Source organism: Sceloporus occidentalis, unplaced genomic scaffold, assembly GCF_023333645.1.
Source record: "Sceloporus occidentalis isolate IW3139 unplaced genomic scaffold, rSceOcc1.0.p SCAF_14, whole genome shotgun sequence".
Lineage (NCBI taxonomy): Eukaryota > Metazoa > Chordata > Lepidosauria > Squamata > Phrynosomatidae > Sceloporus > Sceloporus occidentalis.
This window is the reverse complement of record NW_028316994.1, coordinates 19,096,244-19,101,843: the sequence shown is the minus strand read 5'-3', so window position 1 is coordinate 19,101,843 and position 5,600 is coordinate 19,096,244. Positions and strand designations below refer to the sequence as shown.

Sequence of the window (5,600 nt, the reverse complement as noted above, 5' to 3'; positions counted from 1 at the left end):
GCCAGCCTCTCTCTCTCTCTCCTTCCTTCCTTCCTTCCTTCCTTCCCAGAGCCATAGGATCATAGGGTTGGAGGAGACCCCAAGGGGCACCTAGTCCAACCTCTGCCATGTTGGCACACTTCCTTCCTTCCCATCTTCTGCAACAAAGAGCAACGTCTAGCATCATGATGGACAGAGAGGACATTAATGGCCAAGACAGACCCTGCAGGGCCCTTGCCTCAGACAGAGCACTCTGGACAGCAGCAGCTCGGGGCCTTGTTTGCTCGTAGCAGCCACTGCACCTCCCTCCAATCTTCACGCAAAGGACAGAAGGCACAAGGGAGAGTTTTGTGTCATTCACCAACACAACAGTGTAACTCTCACACCCCTTGGATCCCAAAGGAGGGGAGGGAAGGCAAGGTGGGATGCTGCTGCTTCTCCTGCTCTTCAGGACCAAGGGACCCTCTGAGAGAGAGGAGCAGGATCCTGGGAGGCAGGAGCTGGCAGGGGTCCCAGGGACCACCCAGTCCAGACCTTGAGGGCAGGGCAGGGAGACACAGCTAAGCACCTGAGACCCAGGGCTGCCTAAAAACCCCTGAAGAAGGATGGCCCACAGACCCCAAGGGGACCGTTCCCCTGTTCTTCCTGAAACCTCCTTCCTTGTGAGTTTCCTCTCCTGGGTTGGAACTTGTCCTCTGGAGCAGCAGAAAACAAGCTTGCTGCGTCTTTTACAAGAAGTGGCCCTTCAGGGGCCTGGAGGGTGGTTGCATTGTGGCATCTAGTTTGGCCCAATTGGACTGAGGACCGGCCAGGTAGTGTGGAGCAGGAGGGGACAAGTGGGTCTCGCACAAATCCCCCCAGGAGGTTTTGCGTGTGGGTCGCTCCCTCCAGGTGTTGCGCCTCCCTCGCAGCCATCCGAGCTGAAAGAGGAAGAGCCAGGGAGACTTGGGGGGGCAGGAAGTGTGCGCCTGTGTGTGTGTGTGTGCGCGCGTATGTCATGGGGGGAGTGCAGCGTCTCCCCACAGAGCCCTTTGCCCGGCTTATCTGTGAATAAACAGCCGGATCCAGTGGCCCCATCAGCCGCCTTGGCACCACGGGTCCATCCTCAGTGCCTCCAGTGCCACCTCCACCATGTGTACCGGGAAGTGCTCCCAGCTGGTGGGCCTCACCCTGGTGGTGGCCAGCCTGGCCTGCATGGTGGCCAACGTCCTCCTGATGTTCCCCAATGCCCAGCGGGAGTGGACCCCTGATGGCATCACCCTCCAGGTCTGGCTCCTGGGGGGTCTCCTCGGGGGAGGCCTGATGGTGAGTACCAGTGCCATGGAGCAGGGCCACGGCAGCAGGGAGGATGGGGGGGACGGGGGTTGGGGGCTTCCTTGAGGATGTGCAACGCCAAGGCATGAGGGAGGCAAGGGGGCTGCTCAGGCCTGGGAAGAGTTCCTCTTCAGGGGCCTAATGAGCTCAGCAAGAGGAAGCTGTTTTCTTCACAAAACACAGCTTGGCTCACTTCCATGAGACGCCTGGATTTGCTCCAAGGGATTTGCTCTGTGGCCAGTCCCCTTTTACAGACCCACGGCAGCTGGGTGGGAACTTGGGAGGGCTGGGTGATCTTGCCCTGCACACCACTCTGTCCCAGCTGGCCATAGGGTTGTTGGAAGCTCTTAGAGTAAGAAGGAACCCCGAGGGTAATCCAGTCCAACCCCCTGCTATGCCCAGGTATCCCACCCACCCACCCCCCAAAACTTGCAGGAACACACAGCTAAAGCACTCCAGAGAAGTGGGCATCCAATGTCTCTTTAAAGACCTCCAGGGAAGGAGACTCCCTCCTTGGTCCTCTGAGCAGAGGCAGCTGGAGACCCCCACCCAGGAGCCCAGTGGATTTCTGCCCAAGGCCCCCTTCCTCAGGAGCCCCTTAACTCTCAGCCCCCCACAGTCACCCCCTCCCCACCTACAAGGAAGAGATGCCCGCCCCCTCCTTCCCTCGCTCTTGACCTTTGACCTCTCTACCTGGGCCAGGAGATCACCTGCATGGGGCTTATCTGCAAGCCAAGTGACCTTTGCCCCCCCAGCCTTACAGGGGAAGGCGTTCCTGGGGGGACAAAGCACTGATGGATACTTTGGGGTCTGGGGGCATCTGATCTGGGGCTTCCATGCCTGCTCCCCTTTCCCTTTGAGTGAGGAAGAGATCTGCTGCTCCTGGAAACTTGCACACATTTTTGTGCTTTGGGTCTGTTCATTTTTTTCCTGGTCGGCCTAATAAAGGTGTTGTCCCTGGATGCACTGGATGCTCGGCTGTTCAGGCCGGAGGGAAGGGATGCTGCGGGAATCGGTGCCGGGTACGAATCCTGTTCTCAAGCTCTTTCCCCACAACACTCTTGAAGCCCAGAGGGGAAGTCACTGAAATATTTCATACAATCCTACAGTTGGAAGAGACTGCAAGAAGGGCCATCATGTCCAACCCCATTTTGCCATGCAGGAACTCCCAATCAAAGCACCCCCGAGAGATGGCTATCCAGGCTTACACCAAGAACATCACATTTCAAATAGATGTCTCCTCTCAGTTACTTCATTTCAAGTTGGAATGGGTCAGCTCTGGACCCTGTGAGGATGGGACATTTTACTCATCTCACACTTCACATTTGGGGAGAACGGAAATAAAACTCCCTGCCCTTCTTCAAGAATGAGAAGAATTGTGAAAGCAATTCACAATGGGTGCGGGTGCGAGTGCAGGGCATACCCATGCATTGAAAGGGGGAGATATTTTTGCTAAGGCTTTGGAAAGTTTACCTGTTTTGGACTGCAACTCTCAGCATCCCCCAGCCAGCAAGATGATAGGATTTGTAGTCGCAAAAAGCATTATGGGATTTGTGATTCCAAAAAACCAGGTTTGATTGTGAGTTCCTGCATGGCAGAATGGTGTTGGACTGGATCGGGTCCCTTGGGGTCTCTTGCAACTCTAGGATTCTGTGATTCTATATGGTTTCCAAGTTGAGGTTTCTCTGGTTCTCTTTTTGGGAGGCAGGGGAAGGTAGCGGAAAAATTACTTCCAACGGCCTGTTTTTAAAGTAGTGGAATAACTTGTGCAGCTTCTTTGCATATCCTCACTTAAGTCCCATTAAAGGCAACTGATCTCTTCTAAGCACCAAATAAAGCACTCTGTGTATGCCCAGAAACACTCACATCTCTTTTGGCCAGAGACAGGGCTGAGCCTTGGCATTGGCAACAGGTTTGGGGGCTCACAGAAAGCAGAGCAGGAGACTCCAAATTCAAAACCTCCTTACCCCATAGAGGAGGAAGCCATGTGCTAAGATGACTGGTCCAGGGAGGAGAGCAGTTTTACCATCAGGAAAAAGGCCCTGAGTTCAAAAGCAGGAGAAGAGGGGGGGACGCTTTCCAAAATATTGTAGGCAAGTGATGCATATGTATGCCATAGTACACGGTCTCTCTCTGTCTCTCTCTCTCTCCTTCCTTCCTTCCTTCCTTCTCTCCATCCTTCCCCTGCTACCACAGATGCTTCGCTCTGTCTTCTGTTCCACCTTCGGGGACCTGGGGGCCTTCTACTGCCTGGTGGTGGCCTCCACAGCCCTAACCAATGGACCCCTAAGTGGGGGACCCCCTTCAAGGACCTCAGGTGAGAACGCGGGGGGGCAAACCTGGGGGGCTTCTCTGGTGAACCTCAGCCACCCCTGACCCCTTTTAGAGGTTGGATGCCCACCTCTCAGGGGTGGTTTGGCAGCGAATTTCCTGCACTGCCATTGGGGGTGGTGGTCTGGAAGAGCCCTGGGGTCCCTTCCAAATGGATGGCTTCATCTGTCCTCCTCCCAGACCCTTGTCCTGCCTCCTCTAGCTTCTGGATACGGGGTTCAACAGGACCCCTCTCTTCTATGCCCCCACCCCAATGACACCAGAGGAGCCCTGGAGGTGCCCATCTGCCCCATGCTCCACTGTGTGCATGTGTGTTTCTCTCTCTGACCCACAGCCAGAGCTATCTCTACAACCAGACCATGTGGGACCAGTGCATGGCCCCTCCAAACGTGGTCCTATGGCACATTGTCCTCTTCTCCATCCTGTTGGGCCTGGGACTCCTGGAGCTGGTGCTGTGTGGGGTGCAGGTGGTCAATGGCCTCCTGGGGACCCTGTGTGGGGATTGCCGGAAGGGGGCCGACCGGGAGGTAAGGGGGCGGCTGGGGGAACCCCCTGGGGTGGGGGACAGAGTGGATGGGAAGCCCTGATGCGCTGGAGCAAGGGGACATTAGCATCTGGGGAGGCAGACAGTCAGGCAGACTGTTGGAGGGGGGGGTCCGTAGCCTTCTCTCCGCTGCCCCCCCGCCAGGTTTGATAGCTCTGCTTTGGGGCCCAGACCCTCTGGACCTAGCCAGGGAAAAGCCTGAGGGGAAATCATCTTTGGGGGCTGAGTCTGCCTGCTGGGAGAGCCAAAGAGGGGCAGAAGAAGGAGAAATGGAGAAGGCCTTGCAGCATGACATCCAAGCAGAAAAATACTCCAGAGCAGCAAGGGAAAGGTCAAATTAAATAAATGCAGCTTCTGCAGTCCTGTAACTGGACTAAAGCTGCGGGCAAACACTGCAAATGCCTTTGGCCAAAAAAGGTTCTGTTGGTGAACATCCAGCTGCTCAGCTGTTGGCAGAGGCCACCCTCTTTTCTGTCCACACACGCTGACCCATTGCCCCTGGCTTCCCTGGCAGGGCGAAGGGCTGTGAGGCCGCGAGGGATCCGGCATTGGAGCTGCTGCTCCTCTTCCTCCACGCAGAGACCCCCAAACACTCCTCTGGAGACGCCTCGCCTCGGCCCCCTTTCCACCTCTCTGTTGCCAAAGGCGGTTCTGTCTCGGACAGACCAGGAATAAAAGCGTTCTTCATCCACTGTGGCCCATTCACTGCCAGATTAGAAGGGGAGGGTCTCTCATGGGGAGGGCACACAGTTTTTGGAGCAAAGCAGAAGTTTCTGGGGATGCAGGGGATGCTCCTTCTTTCTCTGCTGGGCCTGAAGGGTAGACTGCACCTGAGTATGGAGGCTCCATTTGGCTGTGAGAGTTCATAACGCCAGTTTGGCGTGGGGCATCTCAGCGGCTGCAGCAGAGGAACCGGGCATCATTGAGGGCAGTGTCGTCCCTCAGAGTTCCACCGGGGGGGGGGGGGGGCTCCTGTTTCATCTGGATCCCACACAGGCCCTTCTTGCAAGGGGGGCTCCATGCCCCATACCCCCCCAGGTCAGGCCGTGGCCCTCCAGGGTCTCCCCACCCGAACAGGCGAAGCAGATGTTGGTGGCTCCCACGTTGTCCTGGGGCCGCTCCGGACTGGCTGGACTCGCAGGGAGAAGTGCTCCAGGTAGCCACCAGGGGGGCACCAGGCAACCTCCGACCAGAGCCCCCACCTGGGCAAAGAGAGAGAAAGAGCACGTCAGGATGCCAGCCCCATGGAGCTGTGGGTGGGCAAGGTAATTAGTGGGGGGCCCATTCTGTGCCAGTTGTGGCCACTAGTTTGCTCCCACTCCGCAGCCATTTGGCCCTGCAAGAGCAGAGACTTTTTCAGGTTTTCTGCTTCAGCTTTCCCTGCCTCCTTCAAACAGGAAGCTTTTGCCCCAAGGCACAGTGGCCCCCAAAG

At 56.7% G+C, this 5,600-nt stretch overlaps 1 pseudogene across 1 annotated transcript; it reads left to right on the top strand.

Moving 5' to 3' along the window:
• The first annotated feature begins 1,104 nt into the window (after positions 1 to 1,104).
• On the top strand, positions 1,105 to 4,783 carry LOC149304384 (transmembrane 4 L6 family member 5-like; annotated as a pseudogene). The gene is made up of 5 exons (XR_016271977.1): positions 1,105 to 1,288; positions 2,242 to 2,315; positions 3,490 to 3,610; positions 3,959 to 4,151; positions 4,683 to 4,783. The product of XR_016271977.1 is annotated as a transmembrane 4 L6 family member 5-like (transcript).
• The last annotated feature ends 817 nt before the right edge of the window (positions 4,784 to 5,600 follow it).